The 21,814-nt window shown below is 43.8% G+C and overlaps 1 protein-coding gene and 1 long non-coding RNA gene across 8 annotated transcripts in view; one reads left to right on the plus strand and one right to left on the minus strand.

Moving 5' to 3' along the window:
* The window catches only part of FOXN3 (forkhead box N3), a 383,654-nt gene that overhangs the window by 131,925 nt on the left and 229,915 nt on the right, over positions 1–21,814 (plus strand). For 2 of the 7 annotated variants that reach the window (XM_038752013.1, XM_038751961.1), the window contains exon 1: positions 18,152–18,302. The exons of 3 other annotated variants lie outside the window; for them this stretch is intronic. The gene's annotated coding sequence lies outside the window, so the exon portion shown is untranslated. Of the gene's footprint in view, positions 1–17,351; positions 17,425–18,151; positions 18,303–18,803; positions 18,863–21,814 lie in introns of those variants that run through there. 2 more of the 7 variants (XM_038751992.1, XM_038751999.1) reach the window with 2 other exon arrangements.
* Positions 16,059–17,068, minus strand: LOC119932901. Its single transcript, XR_005452517.1, has 2 exons — positions 16,865–17,068; positions 16,059–16,254 (listed from the first exon to the last, which is right to left on the minus strand). It is a non-coding gene; the product is annotated as an uncharacterized LOC119932901 (long non-coding RNA).

Here is a 21,814-nt window from a genome sequence, read left to right on the forward strand (position 1 = left end):
TGTCGCAACACCAGCATTACTGGGTTGAACATGAGCTAGGACAGACACCTAAGCAGTTACTGTGGTGAACTGAAGTGAGGGGACTACAAGCAGTGTGAGCCAAAATAGGGAGAGTCTGATGGGTGATCGTAGCTGGCAAGGAAAGAGCTGTAGGAGGCAGGATAAGCTGGACTCACTGACTGAAGTGGATGGCTCACCTAGGGAAAAGTGACACTTTTCACCACACTCCCTGTGACTTTTCTATATGACGTGTCCCTGTGGATTTTACATCAGGCAGATTTTGTGCTCTAGAATCTTCCAGAGTCTTCCACTGTAAGAGAATTTGACCTTAGTTGTTTTTTATTTAGAGGGTGTGTTGCCTGACCACGTAGATTCAGGGGGGAAAGGAGTGCTGGTCGAACATCAGTCTTTTCAGACATATGGACAGCATGTGAGATAGAAGAATGGGAAGTAAAACAACAAAAGTGACCCTGATACCCAAGGAAAACACATGGGAGTGCCTGAGAATTCTAGGAAATTGGAGTCCTAAGTGGGGATAGATAGTACAGTAGGAGAAGGAGAGTGAGGTACATAGGGGAGTGCATGGTACCTGTAAGGCCACAATCCCAGTCTTGGCCCTGAATCCCTCTGTGCAATAATAATTACAAGCAGTTATCAAGTGCCTAGTCTATGTACAGCAGTATGCTAAATCAGCTGACCAATTGTATTTATTGAGCACTTGCTTTGTTTGGAGCACTGTACTAGCACTTGGGAGAGTACAAAACAATAGAGTTGGTAGGCACGATCCCTGCCATAAGGAGCTTTCAACATAAAGAAGACAGACATTTAAAACAAATTGCAGATAGGGGAAATGGCAAAGTGCAAGGAAATAAAGATAAACCCTAGGTGGCTGAGGGTGGGGTGAAGATAAAGTGCTTAAGGGGATACAGATGGAAGTGCAGAGGTGACACAAAAAGGAAGGTGAATAGGGGAAAGGAGAACTTAATCAGAGAAGGTCATTTGGAGGAGGTTAGATTTTAGGAGGGCTTGGAAGATGGGGAGAGTAGTGAGTGGTCTGTTGGATATGAACGGGAGAGGAAGTTCCAGGCCAGAGGGAGGATGAGAGCAAGGGGGTGGTGGCAAGATAGAGACATTAGAGGATCATAGTGTGCAGGTTGGGTTGTAGTAGGAGGTCAGCGAGTTGAGATAAGATGGGGAGAGTTTATCTGAGTGCCTTAAAGCCAATGGTAAAGTGTCTGTATGACACAGAGGTGGATGGGAAATTGGCAGTTTCAAAGGAGTAGGGAGACATGGACTGAACTTTCTTTTAGAAAAATGATCCAGGCAGCAGAGTGACGTATGTACTGGAGTGAAGAGATACAGGCAGCAGAGAGGTCAGCAAGGAGGCAGATTCATTCATTCAATCATATTTATTGAGAACTTACTGTGTGCAGAGCACTGTACTAAGCACTTGAGGGATGCAGTAGTCAAGATGGGATCTGATAAGTGCTGATATCAGGATGGTAGCAGTTTGGAGAAGAAAGGGTAGGCTGTAGGGATGTTACTAAGGTAGGTGAACTGACAGGAATTGGTGACAGATTGAAATTACAGGATGTAATGACAGATGATTTGGGGATAATGCCAAGTTTATGGGTTTGTGAGGCAGGGAGGCTGGTAGGTTACAGCGATGGGAAGGTGAGTGGGGAGATAGGGTTTGGATGGGAAGATAAGGAGTTCTAAATGCTTGAGAGTATATAGTGGAATTAATAGACTTTCATTCATTCAATTGTATTTATTAAGCACTTACTATGTACTAAGTGCTTGGAAAGTACAATACAGCAAATACAGGGTGAAAATCCCTGCCCATAAGGGGCTCACAGTTTAAAGAAGCAGCATGGCTTAGTGGAAAGAACATAGGCTTGAGAATCAGAGGTTGTGGGTTCTAATCCTGGCTCTGCCACCTATCAGCTGTGTGACTTTGGGCAAGTCACTTAACTTCTCTGTTCCTCAGTTACCTCATCTGTAAAAAAATGGGGATGAAGACTGTGAGCCCTGCATGGGGCAACCTGATTACCTTGTATCTACCCCAGCACATAGAACAGTGCTTGGCACATAGTAAGCACATAACAAATATCATCATTATTATTATTAAATGGGAGGAGACAGACATTAATACAAGTACAATAGAAATACAATACAAATACAATAGGGAAGCAGTGTGGCTCGATGGAAAAGAGCACGGGCTTTGGAGTCAGAGGTCATGGGTTCAAATCCCAGCTCCGCCAATTGTCAGCTGTGTGACTTTGGGCAAATCACTTAACTTCTCTGTGCCTCAGTTGCCACATCTGTAAAATGTGGATGAAGAATGTGAGCCCCCCGTGGGACAACCTGATCACCTTGTATCCTCCCCAGTGCTTAGAACAGTGTTTTGCACATAGTAAGTGCTTAATAAATGCCATTATTATTATTATTATTAAGTAAACAGGCATCAATATAAATAAACAGAATTATAGATATATACATTTATACAAAAGTACCATGGGGTGGAGAGAGGGGGGAAGAGCAAAGGGAGTGAGTTAGGGTGACATGGAAGGGAGTGGGAGCTGAGGAAAAGTGGGCTTAGTCTGGGAAGACTTGATCTCTGCCCTTAAGGAACTTACAATCTAATGGGAGAGACAGGCACTAAAATAAATTTAGTTAGGGGGATGCAGTATAAAGTATACACTATAAAGATATGTATGTAGTGTGTTAGTAATGTTGGCATTTAATAAGCACTATGTACCAAGCATTGTGCCAAGTGCTGGGATAGATGCAAGGTAATCATGTTAGACACAGTCCGTGTCCTTCTCAGGGTTCATGTTGTAAGAGGTAGGGAGAATAATAATGATGGCATTTGTTAAGCGCTTACTATGTGCCAAGAACTGACACCACTAGGTTGTAATTCTCCAGTTTCCCTCTGAAAATGGGGCTGGTCAAACCTACTTCTTACAAGTAGAGAATACATCGGTTAATGTACTGAAAAGATTGTCCCTAGTGAATAATTCTGGTATTATACAGGCCCTTAGCTCGTTGTGGGCAGGGAATGAGTCTACCAATTGTTACGTTGTACTCTCCCTAGTGCTTAATACAGTGTTCTGCACACAATTAACGCTCAATCAATACAACTGATTGATTTTAAGAGTAAATTTCCAAGACAGTGATGCCTTTGTTAGTAACTATCTCCCTCCCCATGAATCATACTTTCTGGGAAAGAAAGATAAAAAGAGAGGACTGTGGAGAATGGAGGTGGGGCCCCAGAAAAGCAATTCAGTAAGTCATTTCCCACAGGTATCTGGATCTCCCAACTATATTATGCTATTCTATTTTCGATTACATCATATCTGGAAAGGGTTTAATTTGGATTATTTTTCTAAGTGCTGAGTAATCAAAGGTCTTGCATGATATTGTTGTGATAGATAAAGAGCTACTATTGACAAGGATTTAAGATTTACTCCAAATGGTCAAGGACACCAAGGTAATGTCCAGAGGACACATCTGAAGAAATAAACCCCTGACCTCATTTCACTTACTTTGAGGGTCCTTTGGGTGGATTTGAAACAGGTTTCCAAGAGGAGAATTAGAAATGTTTTCAAGGTTCCCAGGACTGTTCTTCTAAAAGAATAACCTTCTTAGCAATTGGTAGCGAAAATATATCTGCACTTGGATCTATGACCTTGGGACATTTGATATTCACTGCACCCACTACCCCACAGCACTTGTGTACATATCTTTAAATTATATTCTATATTGTCTATTCATATTAATGTCTGTCTTCTCTTCAAGACTGTAAGCTCATTAAGGGCGGGGAATGAACGTGTCAGCTAATTCTGCTTTATTGTGCTCTTCCAAGTGTTTAGTGTAGTGTTCTATATGTAGCACTCAATAAATATCACTGATTGATTTGGAACAGTTGTCTAAGTGAATATCAAGGAAGGACTATAGATATAATCATTCAATGAAGGTAGTGGGCTTAACCCCTAGAGCACATGTTGCCATAAGGTGACCTAGAGCAAAGTGAAGCCTTGGAAAAGCCACTAGCTCCATGCCAAGTTCAACCTGAAAATTTTGCCAGCCAGGCAGAAATTACACCCATTTGGTTCAGTACAGTGCCAGCATCATCTCTAGAAGGTGGTCCGGTTTGGGGATATATTTACCAAGGCTAACAGTGAGCCTATGTTTCCCACCATGTCTTCCAGCAGTAAATGCAACCACTATCTCTTTAGTTATATCAGGTGAAGTGAAAATAGTCACCAAATGAAAGCAGGCTTCACAGGAGCAGCAGAGAGGAGAGGCACCCCCTCCTTTGCAACCCCCAATTCCTCCCTACACCCCCATATGCCAGGATGATGGGGAGGAACAGTGAGCCCCACCTTGCATATGTGATGTATGCTCAGGGAGAGCCCTCTGCATGGGTAGGAGGAAGTGGAAAATGTGTCCAGGAATACTTTAGAAGCCACCAAGCAGTGTGGTGTAGTGGGAGTCAGTAGGACTTGGGTTCTAATCCAAGTTCTGCCACTTGCCTGCTGTGTTAACTTGGGCAAGTCACTTGACTTCCCTGGGCCTCAGTTACCTCATCTTTAAAATGGGGATTAAGACTATGAGCCCCATGTGGGACAGGGGCTGTGTCGACCTGATTACCTTGTATCTACCCCAGCGATTAGAACAGTGTCTGGTGCATAGTATGCACTCAACAAATGACATTTTAAAAAAAAGAAAAACATGCACATTTTCCAGCTCTGTTCACCTCCACCTCTCTGCATCACCTTATTCCTGGATGTGACCTGAAGAGCTGTAGCCTTGAGCCATCCCCAGGTAACCATCCTCTCTCAAACCAGGTCGTAGGGACCATCTCTATATTTTGCTGACTTGTACTTCCCAAGCGCTTAGTACAGTGCTCTGCACACAGTAAGTGTTCAATAAATACAATTGAATGAATGAATGAATACATTTGGAGAACAGTTTCTGTGGTTTTGTGACACAGGGTCACAGTGAGCCCTGCAGGATTGTTCCTCGTTGTAGTGCAGTTAGAGAATGCAGTTAGAGAAAATCCAGTGACGATGTTTTGTTTGGAAAAGTGTCATAGAGAGTGAAACATCTCTTGATCCTTCTTGGTGCAATTTGTTCCACTTGGAAGACTAACTCAAGGATGGAGCTGGAGCAACAGGCTCAACGCCAGAAGAGCTGAGACATATTTTGGGGGTGATGTACTTGGAACGCTGGAGATGTCCCCGGCAGTGAGCAGCTTGGAAAGCATCCTGCTATCTCAGTCATGCAAGAGCACCAGGGGGCTACAAAGGGAACTGTTGCATTGCCTGAGGGTTCAACATTTTATCTGCATTTGTGTGTGACTATGTGGAGGTCTGTGTCACTGGAGCTTTAGGAGTGAAAGCCAAAGGGAAGCGAATGGGGAATTGGGTCTGAATGTAACTTTCAAATTTGTAACAAGTCATTTCTTAAAGAGCTTTAATAGTGTTTGGTTTAAAAGTTCAGTTTTTCCTCTCCCTTCTGCCAGTTACCATAGGTTGTTTTTATTAGGATACTGTCAATTTCCTCAGGCAAAACTGACATCACTATTAGTTGTCCCAAGGAAAATCAGGAGCAGGGTGTGGGTAGACAGCAACAGCAGGAAGCTCCCAGATTTCCCACCAATGAACTGTGAGGTGAACTCTGCTTGTTAGACAGGTTATTGGGGCAGGACATGTGACCCTGTTGCAAAGCTGAGTTTTGCCAACACCTTTCAACTAGGAGAGGCCCAGGAATCTAGTCAGGCGGAGATTGCCTGATAAGTTGAGGCTTGTCTGTTGAGATGGAGTGTTCTTACTTTAGGTCGTAATATTTTTGTAAAATCCCTTGCTTAGGGGGCAAGACAGTCTCTAAACAGGGCACTGGGAATTGTAAAATGAGGATCCCTCTAATTCAGGACACGAGGAGGAAAAGATTTATTCTAAACTCTTGAAGGCAAATCAGATTGTTGTCGGTAGGTGGCAAAGTCCTCTACAATAAAACCTGAAAGAAGCCTTTTTCACTCTTAAAAGTAACATTGCATTTCTGAGAACAGTAATGGCCAGAGAAATCTTTGGTTCCTGTTCAAAAAACTGTGGTAACAGAATGACGGATATTTATTAAATGTGTGAATGGGGGGAAGAACCCTCTAAAGTAAAATACCCAATCTTAATTCTCCTTCTTGGTTCAGATTTCTTCACAAGCGTCTTGCAGATTCCTAGAGTTTAGAAACCAATGAAGATCTTCTGCAGTCAAAAGATGCATCCAAGACTACAACTCAATTTCAAAATTGCCTTCTTTCATCATACCTAAGTGTGGATACTTAGTATTATTTATTTTGGATGCTACATGACTTTGAAAGCTTTCTGGAGGTGTTAAAGTATATATTTTCAATTGAGCTATCAAGACTACTTATCTGGGGATACTTTTAAAACTTGTTATTTTATTAACTTGAAACTCTGACGATCTTAGAAAAAAGTCCCAAATTAAATGTTTCACAGACTACTTACAGAAACAGTCATCATGCCTTTGCGACAACAGCATATTATTGATGAAAACAAGAGAATCTAAATGCTTTTTGTATGTTAAACAGGAAACTGAAAGTAATCTTCAGCAGTATGATGGTTTTTCAATAAATCTGCTGCTGTGTTTATCAGTGCATAGAAATATAAATGAAACTTTCCTCCTTTTATTTTGTTTCAGATTGTAAGTATTCATAGAAATCTAAATAACAACATGACCTATAGAGGCAGGTTGGATTGGGATGTTTTGAAGCAAATATTTTCTGCAACAGCAAAAGGAGTTTCACAATCAAAGCAAAACCATCTCAAATAGAAAATAATTTTGTACTTTGGTATTCCCTTTGTGCAGTGGAGCTCTTCCTGCAGAGAGAGAGAGAGAGAGAGAGAGAGAGAGAGAGAGAGAGAGTGTGTGTGTGTGTGTGTGTGTGTGTGTGTGTGTGTGTGTGTATTCTTTCTGAAGACCTGGGTTTCATTCTAAGGTCAGCCTTCAATTTCCAAAGATTATAATTTGCAGCTATTTATAGGGCTTCATGATTGCTTGTAATAACTAATGGAAAAAACTCAACCAAGTAATAAATGTGTAACAGCTGGGTCTGCTTAAATTTGATTAAAGGCAGCAAAAAATATAAACAGAAGAATGAATGTGACAATAGAGTACAGGCAAGTACTATCTCTTGTTGTGAAAAAGTTTTCCAGATATAACTTGGTCTATCAGGAGGCTGAAGATCTCTGTGTTTCAAGTTTACTTGGCTGTTTGTCTTGAGTGGGATCAGTGTTGTAGTGAATAATTTATAGCCGGCATGAATGAGCTCATTAGTCACCTTTTCAGACTTTAAATGAGTTTTGTGGTTGTCATTACATGAGCCTTCTGTTCAGCTGCTCAGTAAAATGACAGTTTGGCAGTTGGCTGCCTTGTAGCAGGGCAGTCTGCATCCTTTCAGATCTGTGTCTGCTTTTGTGTTCTCCTTAAACCCTCCTTTTATGACCCTGTGCTGGTCCAGTAATTCTCCCTTTTTAGATGCTTTTTCCTACCTCAAGTTCAAGCGGAACGTTTCTGAAAAATCTTGAGAATCCTCTCTCGGCCAGGGAGGTTAGAGGCATGGAGTCAGCATCCCTTGCATTCCCAGGATCCCAAAGCTATTTATTTCCTATGCAGGGTAGCAGAGGTTGTATCTTGATGAGTTTCATCCGAAGGACTCTGGCACTTTTAAAGGGACATCCACCCATATAGGAGGTTGAGAAGAGCAGCCTCGAGGTGTGTGGTGTGAGATTGAATAGTAAATTAGAATATTTGAACATTGCTAAAACTAGGAAAGTGTGTGTGTGTGTGTGTGTGTGTGTGTGTGTGTGTGTGTGTGTGTAGGAAAAGCTTGTTTATAAGCCAGTAAGGCCAAGTGTCTGAAGCCCAAGGAAAATCAGAGAGTGAAGCAATTCCTTTCCAAGTGTGGTTTTGCCTAAAGGCAGGGGGATGGATAGATGACCTATTATTAAAGCCCCTAACCCTAGATCATTCAGGCCAAATCTCTCCCATCCATCTAGTTATTTTGCTCAAGACATCTATTTAAAGCAGGTTTTTAGCTTGATTAGGACTAGTGGGGGCCTCCATCTTTTGTGCTTTGTTAACTGTGGAGACTTGGCCTAAAGGCAAGATAGAAATGGACTACTCAGAAGATGGTATCCATGCACCAATATGGAAACGAAGGTTTTGTAGGCACCTGACATGAGGGTCAAAGAGGCCTGGTCTCTGGTTATCCTTCACTAGTCTCCTTGACCCTCCTCACTCTGGTCCCAGACCAGACCATTATGAGATCCTTCATCACAAGGGTGAAAGGCAGATGGCAGAACCAGATGAACTGGAACCTTCTGGGCTTCTCCACATCTGGGCCAAAAGCAGGAGAATTTGGCCTATGTGACAGACATCTAATGGGTCCCACTTGGCAGTCTGGCCCCAATACTCTGTAGCAAATGGAAGATGTGCATTGTTATTACCAAGAAGGAAACTGCCCTTATTAAATCAATGAATAAACTAGATGCAGCATTGCTTTAGGACCAAGTCTGTGGAACAATTCTTGTTTCATTCAAACTTGTTTGAATGTAGAACTGTGCCCGCATATAGCAGAGTTGAAAGGTATTTGGCTTCTTTAGCAGTTTTCCTTTTTCTCAGTGTGAGCACCAAACATTAGAGAGCAGCATGGCTCAGTGGAAAGAGCACGGGCTTTGGAGTCAGAGGTCATGGGTTCAAATCCCGACCACCAATTGTCAGCTGTGTGACTTTGGGCAAGTCACTTAACTTCCCTGTGCCTCAGTTACCTCATCTGTAAAATGGGGATTAAGACTGTGAGCCTCCTGTGGGACAACCTGATCACCTTGTAACCTCCCCAGTGCTTAGAACAGTGCTTTGCACATAGTAAGTGCTTAATAAATTCCATTATTATTATTATTAGATGTATTAATAATTTAGAAATTTGGGAACAAGTTTGCTTACTCTGGCTGTCTGAAATAATCAGATGTATAGGGAGATATCTGTGGGCTTTCTTCCCAAATTTTCCCGATTAGGACACATTCTAGGCCATGAGTTTAGTAACTTAATGGAGGATATTTGACCTTAATCTCCATGGAGTACCTCTTATAACTTGTAAGCTTAAGGCTATGTTGCAAAATAATATGAGTTTATTATATGTTGATGTACAAAATAAAGAGAATTGTTAACATGTTTTCCAATTTAGTACAGTAGGGAAAAGTCTGGGAAAAGTTGGTTCAATTAAGTATTTTTTTTCAGAGACCTTAATAAAAGAAAGGGTTTTAAACTTTCCTTTATAGAAAAATTTTATTTTTAGGAATCAGTTGATTTATCTCATTCCTCTCCAAAAAAATACAGAGAAATTCTCTGGCAGGCTTCACAGGAGAGCCCAGGAGACTGGTATTTGCTTTACTAAGTGAAAAAAGCAATAAAATCTCCAGAAAGATGGAAAACAAAAAAGTTGGTGTCATTCCTTTCCTTTGACAAATCTGTATGTTTGACTAGAGGAAAAGTTTGTGGGTGAAAGACTTTGGACAAACAGCTTAGTTCTTTTCCCTTAGTTATGCATTTCAGTGGTGTAGAATCTGATATAGATTAGACTATGAGATTTTGATTTTTCAAATCACTGGAAAAAAGGGATCCCAAATGTTTATCCAAAAAACTCTTGGCTCCATTTTCCAGCCTCATTTCTCCCCACTGGAAATTATTTCCCCCAGTCCCCATGTTCACCCCCAGCTCAAGATACCTCTTCAGAAGGATGCCAAGTGTCTTGCTAGCCACATTCATTCTAAATCCCATCTTTTACGTGGGTAGTGATGACTCAAGGGGTAGCTAGCCCTTGAGCAGGTGTTCCATTCCTGCACAGAGAGGGGCTCTAATAGGGCAGGCTGGTGTCATGGCAGGCATGGAGAGGAATTCTCCCCACATGGATTGGGGTTTAGCCTTGTTTGCAATCACTCAACAGTATATTAAACATGGTAGGGATAGTACCTAGGACCCTGTTTCACATTCAATTACATTAAAGAAGCAGCATGCCATCCTGTAGAAGCAGCATGGAGTAGTGGATAGAGCATGGGCCTGGAAGTTAGAAGGTCATGGGTTCTAATCCCAGCTCTGCCACTTGTCTGCTGTGTGAACTTGGGCAAGGCACTTCACTTCTCTGAGCCTCAGTTACCTCATCTGTTAAATGGGGATTGAGACTGAGCCCCATGTGGGGCTTCTAGACTGGGAGCCCATTGTAGGCAGGGATTGTCTCTCTTTGTTGCTGAATTGTACTTTCCAAGAGCTTAGTACAGTGCTCTGCACACAGTAAGCACTCAATAAATATGAGTGAATGAATGACAGGGACTGTGTCGAACCTGATTTGCTTGTATTCACTCCCGCACTTAGTACAGTGTCTGGCACATAGTAAGTGCTTAACAAATACCATAATTATGAGAAGCAGCATGGTGTATTGGATAGAGCATGGGCCTGGGAGTCAGAAGGTCATGGGTTCTAATCCCAGCTCCACTACTTGTCTGCCGTGTGACCTTGGGCAAGTCATTTAACTTAGCAGTGTGGCTTAGTGGCAAGAGCATGGGCTTGGGAGTCAGACGATGTGGGTTCTTATCCCGGCTCTGCCATTTGTCTGCTATGTGACCTTGGGCAAGACACTTAACTTCTCTGTGCCTCAGTTACCTCATTTGTACAATAGGGAGTAAGACTGTGAGCCCCAAGTGGGACAACCTGATTACCTTGTATCTACCCTAGCACTTTGAACAGCGCTTGGTGCGTAGTAAGCACTTAACTTATACCATAATTATTAGTATTATTCCCTGTGCCTCAGTTACCTCATATGTGAATAGTAGGGATTGAGTGTGAGCCCAATGTGGGACAGGGACTGTATCCAACCTGGTTAACTTGTATCTACCCCAGTGCTTAAAACAGTGCTTGGCACATAGTAAGTGCTTAACAAGTACCATTATTATTACTATTAATAATAATTAAAATGAGCATAGTGAGCTCTTTGAGAACAGATGCTCTCTAATGTGAAAGGCAAGACAGACAAATATACAGATGTAATAAATATAAAATGTACAAAGAGATACAATAATTCCCAAAATTATAGAGAAAAGAGTGTTCAAGAATGGGACTACTGAGTTGGAGAATTGATGAAGTTAATTTAGGAAAGCTTCCTGGAGGAGATGGGTCCTGAACCATGATTCAAAAGCCTGAGAAGGAGTTGGGGTGATATAGCTTAAAGTATCAAATGTTCTTGCAGTTTGGTTCATAAAGTCACATGTCAGGACATTAGTGAGAAGTCATGGGTTATAATGAAAGTTCTATGCTTATCATGTTGGTATTCTGAGCCAAACCACCTCACTAAAATAGGTTCTGTAATGTGAAGTTTTGTGTTTATCCTACTAAATGTCTTTCCAGTGTACTCAAGACACCAATGCTTCAGAATGGGATAATGTTGCCTCCGCTGATTGGTAAAACTCTGAAGCCTGTTTAATCAAAGTTTGCAGAATACAGTTTTTTCATAGATCCCTATTTTGTGGTATTCCCACATTCTCCAGCCCATCAGAATGTGAGGCATACTTATACGAAATGATAAACCACCTTCACAACTATTAGAGGGAGCACGTGGAGGTCTACCACCTACCAGAAGAAACGCATTTGCAGTGTAGCCTGAACAATTATCATTTGCATTCCTGACCTCACATTTTTACTTTGTTGAAGGGAGGGAATTTCTAGCCAGAAGCCTCTAGGAAAAAGTCCTCCAGTTTCTCCTCCTCAGAAAAGAGGAAACTCTTCTTTGGCTGATTGATTGGGTTCTAAAGAGTTACTCCTCAAGATGGAGCCTAGCTAGGTGGGATGTGGGAGGGGAATGGACAGTAGCAGGGGGCCCAAGCAGATGATGGAGGGTGACCTGGAGAGATTTTAGAAACAATGAGGGCAGAAGGAACATTTTAAAGAGACAAAGAAGAAAACCTCAAATGAGACAGTATTGTTGAATACTGCTGAGATACAGCAGGAGCACGCAAACCAGCATGGTGTGTGGCAATTATGCACAGAGTCAGCGCTCCATTAATACTGTTTATCATCTGAAATTGGGAATAGGGTGGCTGTTTCAGAGCAGAGACTTTGGGACGCTCATGATAGCAAGATGCAAATTTGAAAACTGTAAATAGTAAAGGCCCCACTACAAGCAAGGACTATGCTTGTGGGTGGATGGTATGCAAAGGACTAGGTCTTCACCACTACAATCACACACATGGTTAAAATCTCAGTCAATAGCACTGTCTTTACAAGCAGAGGGGCCTACTGGAAAGAGAATATAACCAGAAGTCAGAAGGTGAGCATTCTAATCCCAACCTCAACACTTGCCTGTTATGTGCCCATGGGCAAGTCATTTAACTTCTTGGTGCCTCAATGTCCTCATCTGTAAAATAGGGATTAAATTCCTGTTTGTTTTTAATGGTGCTTGTGAAGCTCTTACTACTACATACCAGACACTGTACTAAACCCTGGGGTAGATACAAGGTAATCAGCTTAGTCCCATAGTCCATGTCGAACATGGGGCTCACAGTCTTAATCCTATTTTACAGGTGAGGTAGCTCAGGCCCAGAAAAGTTAAGTGACTTGCCCCAGATCACACAGCAGGCATGTGGAGGAGCCAGGATTAAAACCCAGGTGCTCTGACTCCCAGGACTGTGCTTTTTCCACTAGACCATACTGCTTCCATGCTATTCTCTCCCTCTTAGCTGTGTGTCATATTTGGGATGGAAGCTGTGGTTGATTTGATCTATCCAGTACTTAGTACAGTGCTTGATACATAGTGAGTACTAGATTGTAAGTTTGTTGTGGACAGGGAATGTGTCTGTTTATTGTTATGCTGTACTCTCCCAAGTGCTAAGTACAGTGTTCTGCACACAGTAAGTACTCAGTACATACATCTGAATGAAATGAACGAATGCTTAACATAGATGATTAATTGTTATAATCATTATTAATAAAAAAAGGATGGCTTAGTGGATAGAGCATGGGTCTGGGAGTGAAAAGGACCTGGATTCTAATCCCAGCTCCATCAGTTGTCCACTCTGCTACCCAGTCACTTCACTTCTCTGTGCCTCAGTTACCTCATCTGTCAAATAGGTATTAAGACTATGAGCCTCATTTGGGACACAGACTGTGTCCAACCTGAGTAGCTTGTATCTACCCCAGGACTTAATACAGTGTCTAGCATATAATATGCGCTTAACAAATACCCTAAGAAAAATACCATAAGAAAAGGAAGTGAGATCTCTTTGTTCCCAGTCTGGAATCCCTTCTGCACTGTATTGAGTTTGTGTTGGGAAGGTGTAGAGTCGGTCCCTTTCATCTTCCTCTCCAGGATTTCAGAGAACCCAAGGAGAGAAAATGTGATGTTGGGGTGAGAGGGACATAGGAAAGAAGAAGGATAGGGTGGGGAGGGAAGATTATCAGAAGTAAGTTGGTGGGAGGGAAGGACACTCCATGGCTTAGTGGCTCAGTGGAAAGAGCCTGGGCTTGGGAGTCAGAGGTTGTGGGTTCTAATCCTGACTCTGCCTCTTGTCAGCTGTGTGACTTTGGGCAAGTCACTTCACTTCCCTGTGCCTCAGTTACCTTATCTGTAAAATGGGGATAAAGACTGTGAACCCCATGTGGGACAACCTGATTACCTTGTATCTACCCCAGCGCTTGGAACTGTGCTTGGCACATAGTAAGTGCTTAACAAATGCCATTATTATTATTATTATTATTATTTTAGCGCTTTGTGCCAGGCACTGTTCTAAGTGCTGGGGTAGGTACAAGGTAATCAAATCAAATGGGTTCAAATCCTGGCTCTGCCAATTGTCAGCTATGTAACCTTGGGCAAGTCACTTAACTTCTCTGTGCCTCAGTTACCTCATCTGTAAAATGGAGATGAAGACTATGATCCCCCCAGGGTACAACCTGATCACCTGGTGACCTCCCCAGCGCTTAGAACAGTGCTTTACACATAGTAAGTGCTTAATAAATGCCATTATTATTATTATTATTATTATTATTAATCAGGTTAGACACAGCCCCATCCCACTTAGGGCTCACAGTCTCAATCCCCATTTTACAGATGAGATAACGAAAGCATGGCGAAGTTAAGAGATTTCCGCAAAGTCACGCAGCAGACAAGTGGTTGAGCCAGGACTAGAATCCAGGACTTCCTAACCCCCAGGCCCATTCTCTATCCACTAGGCTGTGCTGCTTCTCTATTGGATATGGATGGGAAGACCCAGAAACACAGAGGAGAGAGGTGAAAGAATGGATAGCAACACAAACAAGAAAAAGATGAGTATGTTGGCCATGGGTCAGTCTGCTCATGTACCAACCACGAGCAGGAACCATGCAGGTTGCCAGGTTCTCCCATGTTTCCCCAAATACCTGCAGAATCAGATTCACTGACCCTGTGCATTCATTCCCCATTGCTTGCAAGGCCTGCGTTGTGATTCAGTAACTTCCAGAAGGGAGGAATGCCTGAACTTCAACATGCCTATACTCAGAGCAAAAGGAATGGGACTGTCTGTTTCCACTTTGTCTCCAGCAGAATATTTCACTGGCTTGTCCTCTTGGGATTCAGTAGTTGAATTGACAACTTGACAACTGTAATTGACAAGCAAAGGAAAAAGTCAACACCCAAAAGTCTTGCCCTAGCCCTTCTCCACTTTCCACCAGTCAGAATCTTTGTTCCCTTTTCCACTCGCTTTCTCCTTTGGCTTTCTTCTCACCCAGGGAAGATGTAACAAGCCTTTCCCAGGGGCCTCCCATCAGACACATTCCCACCCACACCCAACCTGTTCTGCTAAAGGAAAACCCCTAGGGGAAGAAGAGGGCTGAAACCTACTGCTTTGGTGTAGGGCAGACTGAGACTGATCCTTCTATGTTGTTGGCATTAGGGTGGAGCAAAACTTGGGCTGTGACACTGTCATTTCCTCTTCCGACCCCATAAGAAAGAAAAAAAAATCAGGAAAACAGGAAGGCAGGGAAGATGGGGGAGACTGAGATTTTGAAGAGAAAGGGCTTAAATAGATCTAGGGTATGGTGGGGACAACCAAGAGGCAGGCTGCAAAGGGAGTCAGAAAAGAATAAATCAAACAATTGTATTTATTGAGAACTTACAGTGTGTACAGCACTGTACTAAGCCCTTGGGAGAATATAAATACATCAGAATTAGTAGAGTCCCTGCCTACAAAGAGTTCATAGTCCAAGACATGAGCTCACAGTCTCGAGTTGTTTGAAAAGAAGAAGCATGTATTTGCAATAGGGAAAAGAAAACTTTAGTCTATAACAAAATCAATCAGTAGTATTTATTGAGCACTTACCACGTGCAGAGCACTGTACCAAGAGCTTGAGAGAGTACTCATATCATAGACTCAAGTTAAACTTTCCCCCAAATAGGACTGAACCTAAGAGCTCAAAGAGCTTGATTTGCAACTATTATTAAATATAGGCAAGGAAGGAGATTCCAGGATCCAGAAGGGTCCTGTACCAACCAGCATCTTATAAGCCTCACAATCAAGTTCTTCCTTATGTCTAATCCTCTGCCTTTTCTATTGCAATGAAACAAGGAAATAAAGAAAAGAGATCAATAAATAAATGTGAGCAAAAGGTAGAACCACAGAGAGCAAGTGGCGAAACAGAGTTGGCAAACTCTACAACTTTCCTTTTACTCTTTTGATTGGTCTAGAGTTTGCTGTTTGGTTTTGCAGAATACTCAGGAAGAATGATGATTGGTTTAGAAGCTGGAGGCTCAAGGTCTTTGACATGCTCTTGAACCTGGTAACTGTTTTTTTCTTTCTAAATTTTAAAGCATAGAAAAGGGAATGGGGGAAGAGAAAGGTGCCAAATTAAATTATAGCTAGGTATTCCAATCATCAGCTAGGGATCAGAGAGTAGATGTTGCTCACTCTTCTCCAAACCAGGAGTCCTGAAAGTAAGGGGTGAAGGTGGTTGAAAAGTAATGGCAAATTGGGCTTTATTTCATTGTTGGGCTTGTATTATAGGGTCCCAGTTTTTAATGATGCCATGATTTTAAAAATTGGATTGTCTTGGTGGTCAGTTGCTGTATCATCCTTCTTTCCAGGTTTTTTTTTTTTCCTCTCTCCTCTTGGGAGACTTTCCGCTCTTGGGTAGACTGTTTCTGTTCACCTTTACCTGTAGTTGGGATGAAAACACCATTAGAGGATTTACTACCATCTTGTGGCACTTTAGGATGCTATGTATGGGAATCTTTCCCCATTTTTGAGGGAATGATTTTTTTTTTCCGAAAAGTTCCTTCTGGGCTAAGACATCATTAGGGTGGTTCTGTGTTTAAACATGGATGACCCAGAATTCTGGAAATGCAGGGAATGTTTCTATCAATTATGCTATGGCGTGTAGTGCTTAGTACAGTGATCTGCACACAGTAAGCACCCAGTGAATAGGATTGATTAGAAAGCAGTCTTGGGGTTCCTTTCCTCCACATCTCCTATCCTGTGTCCTTAAAGAAATAGAGAGATTTCCAAGGGAGTTCCCATACCTTCCCCACTTCCCAACACACTCTCTCTCTCTCTCTCTCTCTCTCACTCTCACTCTCAGATAGGAGAATCAAATCTCTAGTTTTTCAGCCACTTTGGGGGGCATTTATTACCCCCCCTCCTCTCAACACACAGGAGTGGTAGAATGGGGCACGCTCTCTGCAAAGAGGAGCAACCGACTTGGAGTCGGCTGTCTGCACAGACTTGTGGCAAGTCAAGGGCATATGATTTCTCCCAGGAATACTCACGACGGCTCCCTCTTCCCTGCACACAGGCCGCCTGTTTTATTATGAGTTTGAAGAATGGCTCAAAGAGCGACAGTTTAGTTTTAAATCCTGTGAATGCATCAGTTCCCCAGTGATCGAGAGTTAGTTTGTGTGGGTGGAGTTCAGAATTGGTAATTCGGTTTGTGCTCCACACAAAATGGCCAGGAGATAAAGATTTGTTTTAGCTCAGGGCCTAGAAGTCTGCCGGGGTGTCGAAAACAAACAATTGCAGGGCTGGCTCGGCGGTGGCTTGAACAACTGCCTTTCACACGTTACAATGACTATTGTTTTCCTCCTTGAATTTGGATCAGCGTCTGTCCCCGAACAGCAGGCGAGCAAGACTGCCGTTTCAGTTGGGCTTTTACTCTAAGGATGGAAAGGTGGTGGTGGTGGGGGGGGGGGGGGGAATGGAAGGGCCTTGGGAGTTATGATAGGAATTTGTAGTTTGGGAGAGTAACTGGAATATTTTCCTCGACTCGGAAGACCAGACCGCATCGTAACTCTTATTTTTACTTTCGAGCCTTGTATGGCCTGACGATTGGGTAAGAGCGGGCGGTGTGACACACCGCTCAGTCAGTGCCGCGCCGACGCGGGCGGGTCGCTAAAGTCCCAGCTCGGCTCTGGAGTGTGTGTGTGTGTGTGTACGTGTACACACACAACTTCTCCGGGGCTGTCAAAGCCGAGCACCGGTCAGGGGGGATGGGGGTCCTGCTCCCTCGTCCCCTCCGGCCAGCCTGTCGGGCGGTGGTGGCGTTGGCCCTCCGGGACCCGCGGCTCCCCGTTTAGGAGCGGGCAGGGACGCGGGGGGCGGGGAGGAGGAGCAAACGGCCCCAACCAGAGGGGGAAATTCCCCAGGCCCGATCGGAGCGAGAAACCAACTCGCCGCTCCCTCTCTCTCGCCTCCAAATGCCGCCGATCTAGTCTCAGGCCCAGCCCTCTCTCTCTCTGTCTCTCTCTCTCCCCCGCTCCTCCTCTTCTCCCTCCCTCCCCCTCCCTCCCCCCGCGCTCTTGCCTGGTCATGTGTCGCCTTTTTTTTTTTGTTTGCAGTGGAAACAATTTATCGCTCTTCAGCCAGCCCCGACCCCAAACGCCGCCGATCCGGAGTGGGGAGGTGGGGCGGGGGAAGGGGAGGGAGACGAGGCAGAGGCAGACTGCCGCAGGTCCCATGCCTCTTTCTCACCGTCCTCTCCCCCTCCTCCTCCTCCTCTTCCTCCTCCTCTCCTCCTTCCGCTCCCGCTGCCCAAGACCCCCCCCCCCCCACCTCTCCCCGCCCGTCCCGCTCGGTCTCCCCCTCTTCTTCCTGCACATCGTGAGCCGGGGCAGGGAGCGATGCTAGGCTCGGTCCGGTGAAGTTTGCCTCCCCCACGCTGAAGGGCAGCCGGGACACCGAAGCCCACCCGCTGCCACCGGACCGACCCAGGTAAGTTTCATTTCAGCGGTCGGCTGGAGGCAAAGTCGGTTTGGGAAAGGGGTGGGGGTCCAACCGGGAGGGGGCTGGATGGGTGGACTCACCCCTTCCCCCCCCCCCCCAACCTTCCCGGCTTCGGGGAGTCGGGGGCAGGCCGGAGGAAACAGAAAAAAAGAGATGGGGGGCCAAGCCCTCCAAGGAGGCAAGTTGGTTGGTCCGGAGAGTTTTCCTAGCCCCGACGTGCGGGATGTTGTTTTTTTTTCCTGTTGTCTGGATTTCCGACCCGTCCGGGGAGATCTGGACCCCGGGCTTCGAAGGCTGGGCTAGTCCTTCCAAGCCGGATCCCCCGCCTCCCCCACACGCGGGGTCGGCCGGAGACGCTCCGAACAAAGATTTTTGTTTTTCTTTGCTGCTGCCACCCAGGGTTGGCATCGGGAGCCCTTCCCCTCCCCACCCCGCCTCTCCCCGACCCCTCTCATGGATCGATTTGGGTCGTGTGTGTGTGTGTTTGTGTGTGACACGCAGTGGTAAAACCAGTTAAAGGTTTCTACGCCGTCTGACCAGCAGTGTAGGTATGTGAACACCACACGGCCCTGTACGTGGGGAGAAGAGCAGTTTTCCAGTTTCCTAGCAACGCCGCTGAGTGACTCCCAACCTAGCCAATCCCCGCCGGCCCTGGTCCCCTTCAAATGTTTTTGACAAGTACAGTAGAGGGGAATACAGTTGGGTTGGGGGCTGGTGCTGAGGCCTGTGGGCCTCGGGTTGCGGGAGCTAAGTCGCCCGTGCCCAGCCCGGGAAGAAACGGTTTGTCAACTCTTCCCCCCCCCCCCCCCCCAAAATGTACACGTAGAAACATCTGTTTAGGCCCAAACCCCAATGTGTTTGCCAGTTATTCTTGCAGGATCTTTAATAGCGGGGAAAGCATTAACCTTTTCTGTAGCAGTTTCTTAAGAGTGCAAGGATTAAAAAACAAAACCCCGTGCTCAGCGCTTCGAACAGTGATTTCCACATAGTAAACGCTTAACAAATGCCATCATTATTATTAATACCGAACAGGAAATTCACAACCATTAATAAATAACTATTTACACGTCTGATGGAGCCACCTAATTGGCAGCAGATTTACACATTTTTTTTAAATGTCCATCCAAATGCAGACTTTCATGTTACTTGGTACTTCCCCCCCTTTCTTTTTTCTAAACGGGGAAGGGAAAAGTGATTTGGCATATAGTTAGAGTATAATGGAAAACTCCTTGGCTGCGGTTTCTGGAAAATGTGTCTTAAAGCGAACTTTAGAGGTCAGCAGCTCTGCGTACTGTTGCTGTAAAATGCATGATTTTGTAGATATGTAGTTCTTTGACGGGAGAATGGGGGAGAAAGGGTCAGGGAGAGGAGACGATTGACAGATAGTCCTGTGTCCCATGTTCTCTAGTCGATGTTTCCATTTTCCCGAACTTTTTTTAAGTGCCATTTAAAGAGAGATTGTTATTGGTAGTCTGGATGCTATTTGTTTAAAACAAAAGAAAACATGGAGAATAGCATGTTAGTTCCTTTGGGAAGCTACTGACAAATAAGCAAATTAAACAGAAAGAGAGCAGCATGTTGTCATAGCAACAGTGCAATTAAATTACTTTACTGTCAGCCATGATATAATTTTCCCGTTTAGAATCTTATGAGACATAAAACTTTCATTTGGAGCTAAAGCGGACTTCAGCATTATAGATACTGGTGCTCCATGGGTGCTTGTGTGCTAATTAAGCTTTTTGGTGGAAATTGAGGACATAGATTGAAGCTGAGCTTTGATCAATCTATGCAGATGGCATTTGTACTTCAGAACTTTTTTCTTCCCTCCAGATACAGGTCTGATCCTGGTTTTAATGTCAGCTACCCTTATGGATTGCTCCTTTTACTACACTCCGAGGTTTAACTAGGGGGAGAGAAATGAAGTATAAATTAAAAAATTCAGCTTTTTTTATTGGTTGGCTGATTTTTTTTAAAGTGGGTTTCCCTCTTCCCGTTCCCCTTCTCCTCATCCTAACCCTCCCAACCCCCGTCTCTCTTCTCTCATCCTCTTTTTCTTGTCTTCAGTTCTAGCTCAGAACAATTTGTGGCATCCATCTTTTGTATTCCCTTTAGAGTGTGGTATACCATAGCTCCAATGAGATCATCGTCTGTCTTTTTCATAGTCCAGATTTTGTTTTTTTAACCTTTTGGAACAGGAAAGGTGTTTGTATTTCAGAGTTATCCCTGTCTTGCCAACATTTTTCTCTGTGTGTGTGTGTGTGTGTGTGTGTGTGTGTGTGTGTGTGTGTGTGTGTTGCTTCCTCTGCAGTGGTACACAGTACGGGGGTCTTGCTGTACCTGGAGGTTTGAGAATTTTGTTTTTATGCCTGGCACTCCAGTTATTTTTCAAAATGTGTTGCCTTCTAGGAGATGTTCATGGTTTGTGGTGGTCTTTTAACTTGAAAAACCCTAAAGTTTGAGAGGATCTGCCCTTCTGTAAAATCTCCACTTTTCTTCCTATATATGTTGTACTTACGAAGCCTGACCATGCTTCAGATAGGCACGGAGTCATTCTGTTGTTGTCCATTTACTACCTCCTCACTTAGTGTCCTCAGTGGTTATCCTTTTACTATATGCCCCTTGTTCTAGGTCACTGATAAGTCAGGAAAATAGAGCACTGTAATGATAGTTATTGTAGCAGCCTTAGTAGCTTCGAAGAGACTAGTGGCTCTTCAGACTTTTCACTGATTCAGATTTCAACCTGTTTCTTTCTTCCCTGTTTCCTTTGAAGAAGCTTGAAGGTAGCTTATTTCCTGATGCCCTCTTTCTTGCTTCTGTCAGATTACTTCTTGCTCTGAACCCAGGTCACAAAATTCAACATCATTTCTGTGTAAGTCTTCAGCCCTACTCCCAGATTCAGATGTGTGTTTGGGGAATGAATTTGTAAAATTACAAGATCCCAGCAAATAGTTGCAGTCTTTGTGCTCTCAACTTCTGGGAGCAAATAAAAACAGCAGTAGTTAATCTGAAAAAATGGTCCTCATACTTTTGTTGTGTTTTTGTAGGGCTGCATGCATACCCTGTATTTGAGTTTCCATATGTGATGTAAAAGAACAGTAATTGTTTTGCACTTGGTAACGTTCATCAAGGGATTTCGGGTAACTTTTCAAGAAGTTAGGTAAGAGTCAATCTTCACCTTTTGGAAGAGGTGCACTTCTGAGGAAGTTAGCCTGTTCAGATCCACAGAGTCTTTCACCCGAGAACCAGGAATGAGGACCCTGCAGTCAGCCCCTTGATCTGTGTGAAGCATCCTGTTATTTTATTGACCTTGGCTATTATCATTAAGAGCAAAAGTGGGTTTGTTCTTTGGATGGGATTTTACAAGTATCCATTGTTGTTGCATGTAAGGTCTTTGTTCTTGTGTTGCTTGAAATCTAGCTAACTGGATTTATTTAACTTGTGGGGATGCCTGATGATATGGCTTTGTCATGTGAATTAGCGGTATAAAAGAAGAAAGCCTT

Source organism: Tachyglossus aculeatus, chromosome 1, assembly GCF_015852505.1.
Source record: "Tachyglossus aculeatus isolate mTacAcu1 chromosome 1, mTacAcu1.pri, whole genome shotgun sequence".
Taxonomy (NCBI): domain Eukaryota; kingdom Metazoa; phylum Chordata; class Mammalia; order Monotremata; family Tachyglossidae; genus Tachyglossus; species Tachyglossus aculeatus.